The sequence below is a fragment of the Eschrichtius robustus genome, chromosome 15 (assembly GCF_028021215.1).
Source record: "Eschrichtius robustus isolate mEscRob2 chromosome 15, mEscRob2.pri, whole genome shotgun sequence".
Lineage (NCBI taxonomy): Eukaryota > Metazoa > Chordata > Mammalia > Artiodactyla > Eschrichtiidae > Eschrichtius > Eschrichtius robustus.
Window position 1 is genome coordinate 14,285,157 of NC_090838.1, and position 12,480 is coordinate 14,297,636.

The 12,480-nt window shown below is 41.9% G+C and overlaps 1 long non-coding RNA gene across 1 annotated transcript in view; it reads right to left on the reverse strand.

The window, feature by feature from the left end:
• Nucleotides 1-1,743: 1,743 nt before the first annotated feature.
• The window catches only part of LOC137777443 (uncharacterized), a 287,065-nt gene continuing 276,328 nt past the window's right edge, over nucleotides 1,744-12,480 (reverse strand). Inside the window, exon 3 of the long non-coding RNA XR_011076520.1 lies at nucleotides 1,744-1,845. This is a non-coding gene — a long non-coding RNA (uncharacterized lncRNA). The remainder of the gene's footprint in view (nucleotides 1,846-12,480) is intronic.

The following is a 12,480-nucleotide window of genomic DNA, read 5'->3' on the forward strand; positions in this document are numbered from 1 at the left end:
TCAATATTGTCTTTCTTCCGTGTCTTTGTGAAAGCATTCAACTATATTTGTGGATCTGTAGTGCTATACCTAATGTCTGGCCCAACTTTTGCATCTTAGAGAGTAGAGTCAGTCACTAAATATAAAATTTTCATTCTTCTTCTACCAATACTTTTATCATCTGTGTCTCTCTTCCTCAATGTCTCCTTTTCTATCATGCTTCTCTTTCTTCTCTCCTCCTTCTCCCTTCCTCCCTGTTCTCCCTATGGAAGAATTTCAGAGCAAGTTACAGAGAGAGCTTGTCTTAGAGTTAGTGCCTATGAGTCATTTCCACAATTGCCATCTCAAATATCTGTCACTCTAGCAATATTGCCCTGCGTTTCTGGCTCTGGAGAGCTATTATAATCCAGGTGCTTGGAAGATTATCGTTTCTAACATCTACTTGAAATTGAGAGGAAGACCACAGGAGCTACGTATGCTCAGACAGAAGAGAGTAGGCTTGATGGACAAAAAGGGATGGCACCTCCCAATTTTAACAGAGTCCAACCCCCAGAAAGAAATTTGAGCCGGTAGTTAGCAATGCTTTTCTAAAGGGAAAGGTACAAAGTTATGTAATAAACTCACATTAAACAAACAAATGGGAGTAGAAGTAGTCAAGAAGCAGAGATGGCAGATAAATGACTGTACGTACTATACACGAGGGGGAATCTCTAGCAGCCAAGGCAATGTTTGGGCAATTATTAGGTTTGTTTATAAATTCAAAAGGCACTCAGCCACTCTACATTCTTAATAGTTGACACCTTTAAACGAATCCTTCCTCCTTTGTTTGTCTGTCCCAGACCTGAGAGGCTGTGGTAGAAGGGGTGCAGGTCCTACCTGGCCGGTCATGGTGTGACTATGGGAGCTTGAACAGTGACCTTCCCGTCGTGGGGTCTTTGTTTTCTCATCTTTTAAAATGATAATTTTAAAGGTACTTCTCATCTCTGACAATTGTGATTCCACGAAATTCCAGCTCATACTAAGAAAGTCTTCTCATGGTTGACAAGGTCTGAACAACCAGTCTTTCCATGGTAGTGAACCATCTATTAGTAGAGTTAGGAGAATGCACACTATTACCTCCTACTTCCAGGATTCCATGGAAGTTCTGTCTTGTGCCTTCTAATAACACTTGCCCAGCCTTTAACAACTTTGATGGGAGTGGCGTAGCCCCAGAGGTAACCATCACAATAGCTGCAAACTGGCAGCCACTATTCTAGGCAAGTGCTAGAAAGGTAGTATGGTGCTGATGGCTATGGTGCTGATTCTGTAGAGTCACTCCTTCTCTTAATCCCCAAACCACACCCCTGCCATTACCACAGAACATGGCAGCTCTTGTGGTGTCCCCCAATATTGTCCCACCCGCTGGAATTTTATTTAGTTCTAATATGAACCAGACTCCATTCATTACATAGATTTTACATTGGATTGGACTAAGTCGTCTCACCCCAAGCAATATTTCGAGCCTTATCTCCCACTGACCTTCAACATGTACTCAGAGCTTCAGCCAGACTTGATAGCTTGTAGTATTAGTCTTCTATTGCAGTGTAACAAATTACCACACACTTAGTAGCTTAAAAATCATCCCTTCATTATCTCATTGTTTTTGTTGGTCTGGAGTGCAGGCATGCCTTAGCTGGATCCTCTGCTCAGGGTCTCGTAAGACTACAGTCTGGGTGTCCTCCACACTACTCTCATTTCTGGGTCCTTTCCCAAGCTCACCTGTTTGTTGGTGGGATGCAGTCTCTTGCCGTTGTAGGACTGAGGTCCTGGTTTCTTACTGGCTGTCAGCTGGGGAATGCTCTCAGCTCCTAGAGGCCCCACAGTTCCCTGCCAAGTAGAATGGCAACTCACGTCTTCTAATGCACTGTTATCACATTACCTTTACCATCTAACATAAGCTAATCAGTGGAGTGGCATCCACCACCTCTGACATCGTCTATCAGCTAGAAAAAGTCACAGGTCCCACTTGCACTCAAGGAGGGGGAGTTATACAAGGGCGTGAATCACTGGGGATCATCTTAGAATTCTGCCTCCAAAATTATCATTCTCAGAGCACTTTTCTTACCCGTTTTTGACATTCCTCTGCCTAGTAAGGGTCATCATCTTTCTCTGCCTACCCCTAAAACCATCACATTCCTAGATGACTTTTAAGCATGCCCACCCTCCCTTCTAGGCTTCCATTGCATGTATAATTCTCTAGAGTCATTTACTCGTTCTGGAATGCATTCGAATTTGCAAGATCTTCCTCCCAGGATGCACAGATCTTCGGAGCAGGGAACTAGATGATATCCAAATACACACCCCTTCCCACCCCTGCACTCCACCCCAGCACCCTGCATCATGTTTTCTACATAGGTGGTAGTGGGCAAATAAATGCTCCTAGTGGAGTTCAATACATTGAACCAGAGCAGAGAATTACAGAATCTGCAAGGTTGGAACAAAGCTTCAAAGGTCATCTAGAACAAACTTTCCCTTATTGCTCTTGGCTAGAGACTATTGGCATCTCTTCACATTTCTATGTCCCATCTGCTATCAAACATTTTTATGACATTTATTTCCTCATTATAGTCCTTATTGTGCTTTATTTATATATCTGTGAGGCACATGAGAGTTGGAAGTTCTCCCTTCCCTTGCAATCTTTTCTTCCCCAAAGCCCCAGCCAGCCAGACTCCCTGTGCCCGTGACAGGCCTCCAGGGCTCCTGTGACAGCATTACTCCTCACTTCCCTGTATGTCTCTCTTGTCTCCTCCATGCCTCCACCATCAATTTCAAACTTCCTGTCCTGACATTCAAGGCCTCCTTACACTTTGAGTCTGTCTTTATCGCCTCCCTTATTTGCCCTGTGTCTCTCTCCCTAGCTCCCACTCCAAATTCTGGGCATTCCTCCAAGTTTCTCCATATTCCTGGAACCATCATCCCTCACTCTCCCCTTCCCCCATTTCCCCCATCATCTGTCAAGCTTTCTCTTATTCCTCTTATCTTCCCTAACCCTAAAAAAATTTTGAAGAAACTCTCCTTTGACACAATCAACAGATGTATATTTAATCTTCTGTTAGCAAATGCTGGCCCGTGGCTGTTTGACCAGTGAAATACACACAGGACAGATGTGCTAATACCTTGATCTTTACCGCAGCAAAAATCAAAGTCAGCTTCCATTGTTGGACATGGTGATGTGGGAAGAAAGCCTTCAGTGGAACAGAATTAAGTTGTCTTGATTTGCCCATGTATAGGACTAAGTCAGGAGGATAAGAATTATTGGGGGCTTGATCTAATCACCCTAATAGGTCTTCCATCATTTCAAGTAAAGGGCGGGCTAGGCAATGGAGATATTTGAGGGTTAGTTCTCATAGTGGAGTGATTTTGGATAAATTATGTAAATTCTCTGACATTCAGTTTCTTCCAAATGGAGATGATCCTAATGATAATACCTAACAATGTCAATTAAATAAGTTTTAAAAAATGCAGGCAGGTAAAAATGCAAACAAATTGTAAAATGGGTATAAATGACACTTAGAATCTTTCACAGCAACCTTTCTGACTGCAGCTGTGTCAGATCAGTAGCTGTCACTAACTGAGGGAGAGCTACTTCATTCGCGCAGGACCTCGATTTCTTCATCTTTAACACCGGGGTAATAAATTCCTGTCGTGTATATCCCAACAAGCTGTTTAAAGATACCTTAAGAGAAGAGATATGAACATTGTAACTATGAAATACGTGGAAACGTAAGGTATCGTTTTCATCGTAGTTGGCGATACGGCCAACGGGGAAAGAAGTTAACGTGAGCTGTCAACCACCCCTCTCTGTTTTCTCTACCCGTACGCTCTCTTCCCCCGCACTTTCCCACCTCACCTAACTCACTAGTATTCATATTTCAGGTCTCAGTTACTGCTCTCATCCCCTCCCTGAGCCACTCAGCTCAGGTCATGAGCTGAGTCCATGTCAGCCTTCTCCCTCGCTCTCATTCATTGGAAACCCCATGAATTGACATGAAACTGACACAGCCCACCTGGGGACGCCTAGCCAGAGATTTCCTTTAGGATGAGTTTAGGAGCAGTCACAACTTGACTTTGCCCAATAGCAGGGAACTTCGGGAAATTTTTGAACACAATCTTCCTGCTCTCTCACAGTCTGAGATTTTCAAGTCCCTGGTTTCTGATATGGCTTCTGCTCTTCTTGGTATTTGCTAGACATGGGCCACAGATATTGCTAGACTAGCACATTATTATATTTTTATTTCTATAAAAACAAGTTTGTTTACATAATGACAAGTTTGGATATGCAAGTGATATGCAATTCTGAGACCTACAGAAATGAAAACACTTAGGTAAAGATCTCCAAATTGCTAAATTTAAATCTTGATTTCTGACATCTTTAGATCTTCTTTTTCACAGAAGATGCTTCCCGCATTGAATATTTTCAACTTTATTCATAAACAGGGATTTCGAACTTATATTTTATTGACTTCTTTTAAGGTGCAATCCCTTTTGAGAGTTTCAAAGCTTCAGAGCCATTTGCTGTGGAATTCTCTTACAACTATCTTTAATCTTATTCTTCTGTTAACTTGCGTTTAATATTCACAGATTCATATTATCAGAGTAAAAATACAATTTTCCTACAGTTCTACAGTTCCTTAGTTGATTCTTTACTTTGTAGTGAGGCAGAAAGAAAAGACACAACTAAGAAGAGGCCTGGAGTTTGCCTAGATATTTAATTTTTTTTCCTCTCACACCCAATTTCCCTTACTTCTACAAGCAATGGTTATTTTGTAAGTAGTTTGATCAGTTCTCAGAATTTACCCATCAACTTGTCTACAAGTTGATTCCATTCTACTCTAGTTTCTTTTTACCTTTGCAAATTGTTCTTACCCTTTTTTTATTTACTTTTAAAATCGCATTAACCCACGTTTTTCACGTGATTGGTCCAACATCATTCACACCCACTTTCCATACTCCCCCCACTGCCTGCCCCCTACTGTGTCATTGAATTGAGGGTATAATTTGCTAGTTCAGAGATTTCAGCTGCTAGTACCTGAGTAGGGGTGACTGTGCCAGGCTGTTCCCAGTTCTCTTCAAATAAAGCAATATTGCAATTCTAAATTAGATTTATTTAAAACGTTAGCTGGAAGCTTCTCTTAACCTCAGTATTTGGGAGATCTTGTGATCCAAAAGGACTTTAACTCAATGAACCCAGAGATCCCACTTCTGTAGGTACCGAATCCAGAGGCAGGAGGACAGAAGCACCAAAAGAGCACAATAGCTGGGAATATTAGTTTCTTACAGTTGTGTAACAAATCACCACAAACTCACCAGCTTGGAAGAACACTAAAGTATTATGTCACAGTTTCAGCAGGTCAGAGACCTGGGCCCCGTGTAATTGGGTTCTCTGCCTAGGGTCCCACAGGACAAAGTCAAGGTGAGGCTCATATCTGCAGGCTCTGGGGAAGAATCTGAACTCATTCAGACTGTTGACTAAATTTACTTTCTCCTGACTGGTTGCCGGATGAAGGTCCCCATTTCCTTGTTGGCTGTTGGCCAGAGGTTGCTGTCTGTCCTATGGCCACCCTCATTCCTCCTCCTGCTTTCCAAACGGACCCCTCCATCTTCACAGCAGCAGCGGCGTGTCCAGTCCTCATGCTTCAAATCTCTCTGACTTCCCCTTTGGCTTTTACGTGATTATGTCAAGCCCACCTGGATCATCTTCCTATTTTAAGGGCAACTGTGTGCCATATAGCAAAACACAAAGTCACAAGTGTGATACACCATCATATTCACAAGTTTGGAGAATTAGGTCAGAACATCTCAAGGAGGAGGTCATTTTAGAAATTCTGCTTACCACACCAAGGCATTTATTTATCCATTTTATGAGGAAGCTTCAGAAACAAAGAGATATGATATAGACAATGACACCTCCTGAGAATAAGAAGACCTCGAGTAGGAAGGAAGTTTCCAGTAAACAAATGCGAAAATTTTTAAACTGCATTGATAAATTCTCTGCAATTGCCAGTGGAATGAAACTGTGGGACAGATGATCTAACAAGGAGAGAAGGAAGAAAGGAAAAAATAAACAGAGTTTTGTTAGAAAGGAGCCAGAAATACCAGGCCTGAGCTTAAATACACTGACATGAACAACATGAAACAAATGAAAAAAGATGAGCCACGAAGGGAAACCGTGCAATCGAATAATCAGCGAGGAGGCCGAGAACACAGAGACCAGGGAGCCATTGAACACAGAACAGAGAGTCCCAAATGAGAATTCCCAGATGATGAAAAACACCAAGTAAACAGATACCCAGCTCAGAGCCAACAAGCTGCTTCAAGGCTGAGAATTTCCAAGATTTAGAAAACGGAGATGGTGGTGGTAGAGAGGAATCCGGACATTTCACTGTAGGTGGATCCAGTAGATTGTAAGAAGGGGATCATATATTAGCTATGAGTAGTACAGCCAAACGATCCATTAAAAGGAAATAGAGGCAGCAGGCTGAACATTAGAAAATATATAGGCTAGGTATCTTTTACTCTTCAGAGATTCCGGTACTATTACAACAATTATATGTCTTTACCTTCTACCTAATTCTAGGAAAATGAATTGTAAACTATTAAAGATCACGCGAATCCTTAGGGATCGTCCAGTCTAATCTTTTTTTACAACCTGGTATATCTAGGACAAGAGAGGAAACTAAACATGTCTGGGTGAAAGAATGAACCTCAAGAAGAGTTAATTCTAGGGATACTAGCCCTCTGCTTCCCAGCCCATTGTTCTGGCACAGGGAGCTGTTGTTCTCTCTTTTAATAGATAAGCTAGCATCCAAAGATAAATATTATGCTGTTTAGTAAACAGCAGCGAAAATGTAGGTTTTGCCCAAGGTTGGATACTCTAAATAATCATTGTGGGTCTCCTTTCAGGACTTTTTAAATAGCCTTTATATACTTCTTTGTTCCATGCAACCCCCATTTGTCCTTAAGAATAGCATGTATTTTTTCATGCAAGGAATTGGGAAATTAAATTTTGATTTTACTTCTACTGTCAATGGCTTTTTTTTTTAACATTTTTATTGGAGTATAATTGCTTTACAATGGTGTGTTAGTTTCTGCTTTATAACAAAGTGAATCAGTTATACATATACATATATCCCCATATCTCTTCCCTCTTGCGTCTCCCTCCCTCCCACCCTCCCTATCGCACCCTTCTAGCTGGTCACAAAGCACCGAGCTGATCTCCCTGTGCCATGCGACTGCCTCCCACCAGCTATCCATCCCACATTTGGTAGTATATATATGTCCATATATACACTACCACTCTCTCACTTTGTCCCAGCTTCCCCTTCCCCCTCCCCATGTCCTCAAGTCCATTCTCTAGTATGTCTGCGTCTTTATTCCCATCTTGCCCCTAGGTTCTTCAACTGATGAAGATTTCTGTGTTGGTCAAGGTAGGTCTCATAATTTTATCAAACAAACAAAAGTACTTTATATAATTTTACATGTTAAAGAAAAGTTTCTTTTCCATCAAGTGCTATTGGCATGAAATGTGGATAATAGGAAGGAGACGTGGGTTCTTTACATGAATTCACACAGCCGCTCAATGAACACCTAGCCATATGAAAATACCTAAGACCTTTCATTGTTGGACCTCAGTTCCTCATCTGTGAAAGGCAGAAGTAGGAGTAGATTATTTATACTCTCCCTTTTAGTGTGAATAGAAAATGAGTCTAAGCATCTAGGTGCCACATGGATGGTTGCTGGGCTGCGCATGGCAAACTTTAGGAAGTGCCAATCTCACCCCATTCTGTTTGAACGGCGCCCCCTGCAATTTCAGAAATCTGTGATGGTACAGAGGGTGCTATACAGGAAGAATGCATCTCAAAAGGGAACATTATAAAAAATGGAAGATAGTATTAGTATTAGTGCACGCAGCCTGACAAAGAATCATCTCACTTTTGGCTACGATTCTCCATTAATCTCGTAGTGTTGGCTGAGAAGGCTAGAAGATACTCATTTTGTTCTGACTGAGAAGAACCCGCTTGCTATTGAGATACCATCTTAATTTAGTGAGAATACTGCTGGATAACTGTCCAGCTTGCAGTCAGGGGCATGGGAAAGAGCCCAACAACAGTTGGGGAAAGCAGAATTTAGTGATGAGCTCAGATGTCTAAACATAGATAGAAGAGAAGCCAAAAATTGAGGAGGAGATTACGCAGGGAGCAGGCCAGTGGAAAGGCTGTATATCCTGTAGGCATGGTGGCAAAAACCAAGAATTAAAAATGCTCAAAATTAATCCAGCCAATTTTATTAAGAATAACATTTTCCAACTGAAAAGAACTTGAGTTAAAGGCACATCCCCACATGTGCATGTCCTTTAATATTGATTCCTATAATGACTAACACTGCTTTGAGTTATAATCTCTGAGACAGATTTTTTTTCAATTTTTGAACTTACCTTGGGCAATCAAGATAGTAGTGGCAGATATTTGAGGTCTCTATTTCAAGACAGGAAAGGATATTAATACAGAGAGTATGGATTAAGAGAAAGAAAGAGAAAGAGAAATCCAGATCAAACGTTTCAAGAATCTTTTTGCAGATTTATTTTTTAATATTCTCTAGTTTTAGAAGAAATAATCAAATAGGAAACTTTAGTGATTGTCAAGTTAGGGAATCAGCTTTAGCTTGACTCTCAGACCAAGATGGTCCATACATTTCAGCCCCTGTAGCTCCACAGATGTCAAAAATCTGCCTAGACAAGTTCTAACCTGGGCCACCAGAGGGGAAGGCATCATTCCCACTCTAAAACTACTGACCAACAAAAATGGCCCTCGTTGCATTCCTGTACATGGGTGTAAAGGAGAACACAGCACAGCTGCCAGATGTAAGTAGGAAGATCTTGATTTGGTCTTGAGAAAGATCCTTTCTATGGCTCTTTGAGATCATAAAACCATTATCAGAAATTAAGCTGAATTTATACATTTTTTTCTTTTAAGTTTCTCAGAATCTCTAAAGGGACAATGAGTCCTTCATTCATTATCATTTACTCATCCAAAAGTGAATATAGTCAAAAATGCATATATTATGAGCTAGTTGCTGGGAATGAACACAATATTAGAGAAGAGAACCATTCTGCTCATAAAAGTGTTAAAACAAAGGATGAAAAAACAAAGGATGAAATCTAGTGATGTTTTTAGGAACCTCAATAAATGAGAAACGATACAAGATCTCTGATGCCATGGATCCCTGCCTACTACAGTGGGAATGATGTTTTTGTGAAATAAGAGCTACAAGGTGCATAGCACGGTGGCTCTCGCTATCAAATGGGTGTGCTTTGGCACACCACAAATGCCTGATGATATTAGTCCATTAATTCATGGACTCACGTATTTCAATTGCCCGATCCCTTTCCTTTACGATTATTTCCTTTACGATTATTCTTACGTGAGTCATATTTGCTTATGTCAAGCTATGTATTTTGGGGATGCACACGAAATGTCCTGAAACAGATCTCATTTCATTGAGGATACCCTTTCCCTGCTTCAGCCACCAAGATCTAAATCCAGAAGATGACGCCTAAAGTCACAATGCCAGGACCAGACAAACAGCACCAGCATCCGAGCAACAAGTCAGTCATTAAGTGTCTGCTGTTGTTTTCTCACCCAGTTATCTTGCCTGTGCCTCCCTGCCCAAGTCCTCCACCACTGCCCCTATGTGGTTAAAAATGTCAGCGTTCGGGGGCATATTTACTTAGCCACATACTTCCTGGCTCTGGGATTCTGTTTTGTTAGCTTCTGTCGTCACTACCAGGCTAGAGGCCAATGTTTGTACTGGGTGGGAGTTACGGGGAGGCATAAACAGAATCAACCCTCTTGTGCTTTAAAAAATCAGGCTAGGATTATATACATATTTCATGTCAGAAAAATGAAATGTGTCTTGGCGGTGGATGGGAAGTTGGAGCGCTCGGAGGGGGAGTGGAGATCTGGCAGAATTGCTCCCCTGTTCCTTGGCCCCCTGCCTGACAATCATTCAACCTTTTACTCTTGGAGTCAGCTTCTTCCCTCTCTTCTGAGGCCTTCCAAGTGCTACAACTTCCTTGCCGTCATCCCTAGCATGTTGTCAGGACCCAGAATGGCTTGAAAAGGAAGAGCACTTTGACAAAAAGGGGTATATTCTCGAAATTAGGCAAGGCTTGGGTTTGAGTCGCTGGCGTGAACCTCCTCAACTTTGCTTTGAGGTTCACATGGCAGGACCGATTCACCCAAGGATTAATGATCTAAAGGAGGACATATGTAAGAATCTACCTCTTCATCAGAAATGGAAATCTCACTTCTCGGGTTTGTACAGCACTAAGATTATTACCTGCTAACAGTGTTCGCTAAATTTCTCTAAATTCCGTTGTTTCTGTCTGGCTCCCATGGTTCTGCTTCTCTAATTCCTGGTGTTTTCTAGCACCACTCAGAGCTGCAGTCCCTTCTGAATTGTTATCTGCTCAGAATGTGGACCTTGCCAGACTCCTTTAGACTCACCCTTTCACTAACTAGCTCCCAATACCTCCCCCTGTGTTCCCAGGAAAGACCACTCCATTTTATTCTGTCTTCCCCCGAAGTCCTCAAACTCCTCACAAAGTGTCCTTCCTGCCACCCGTGGTCTCAGAAACCCTGAAGACCCCTGGTGATGGTTGTGTGTATGGTTGCTGCTTGTGTGCATGTGGCTCCTCGATACTGGTTCTAGGGGGTCTAGATACATTTTTATAGACCTACACGACAGCTTTTAGGCCACTGCTTTCCCACCCTCCTTGAGAAAACCCTCTCCTTTGAGACTCAGGCCACTAGCCTGCTCTCCTCATATGTCTGTCTGTCGTCTGCCAGCCTCTGCGTAGGTCATTGCTTCACATTTAGCACCTCTTCGTAAGCAGGCAGGACATTTTCCTGTCCACCTTACATACCGAAATGCAGTGGTGACTTCACTAGCCACAGTCCTAAACCTTTGCTAATTTGAATGGCCTCAAACTGTCCTCACCATCTAACCAATTCACTGCAAATGCCACAAGCAAGACCCTGGAACTCTTCATCTTTTTAAGTGCCCTGACTCCCACCAAAATATCACCTTTGGAACCCGCCACCCTTCTAGTTTTGTTCAAAAATACGGTTTAATAGAGAATGAGATCTTCCAAATTCAGGTGGTGTATCCAGACATCAAAATGGACACAAACACTGTAGCTGGCTCCAAACAAAACTTTCTGGGAAGGACAGAAGAAAAAAAAAAAAAGAGTGTTGATGACCTTTCCTCTTATAAGAAATGCCTACACCCTCTGTACTGGGGAGACTAATTCAGCACTTAAGAGCAAATAAATTGGATACATTTCACTTCTTCTTCAGGAGAAGATAGCATTTTTGCTAGCCCTCCATAAAGTTGCAAGGATGGAGAAAATGAAATATTCCTATGTCATGATTTCTTGGTTCGTTCGTGGTGAAGAACCCACCTTGTACCAGGCTGTCAGGGACTAGTCTACTCAGCCCCTGCTTCATGGCCGCCCACCAAAGGCCAACTAAAGGTGAAGTGTTCCATCCTACTGAAAATGTGTGTGCACTGTTCCAGATTCTGACATGTCTAAAATAGGAGGCTGGGAAACTTGCCTTATCTAGAGTCGAGCCCCAGATCTTGGCATTGTCCAAAGCAATCCAGGAATTCAAGTTACACTAATGTAATCTTCCTTCCTGTGCCAAAAACAACTTTTGATTGGGTCTTCTACACGTACTTTGTAGGTCATACATTCTCCTCCAAATGTGAACATTGATGAACTAGCATCAACTGATTTCCGAGAACTTTCAAGGCGAGGGAATAACCCCCAAACCCTTCTGAATTTTGCTGACTTTTTGTTGAATGGCTACGCCTCCCTCAACTCTGTGTTGTCAGCAGAATTAACCAGTCTATACCATTTTTTTTCTTATAGATTTTGAACAGGGAGGACTTCAAATCTGACCCCTGTCGGGCCCCAGTAAATCTCACAGTGCACAATTAAAGACACTCCTCGGGCTTTGTTTTTCTATCAGTCCATCATCTCCTCCCATGCACTCTGGATACTAGCAAAATTTCTTTTCATCTGAAATTCACAGTGGGATTTTTTTTAACATCTGCTCAAGATCCAAATAGGTTATTACATAGGGTCCAATTTGTCATGTGACCTCCAGGAACATCTCACGGTCCTCCATTAAAATAGGGTCCTTTTCTCACGTGAAAGACTCTCATTTCTTTCCTGCATATGCCCCTTAGCATCTTCCTTCTTAAACACTAATCCTCTGGGACTGCTTCTCCTAGAATACTTCTTTCCATGGAAAGTGCACATACTTCACTTGTTCTTTTATTTCAGTTTAAAATAAAGTCATTCAAGGTAGGAAATAATGCAATTGCCAGTTCTGCCTTTATTTGAGGACCGCTTACTTTTGTTACCACTTGGGTTTAGAGACTCTCAGATTATTAACT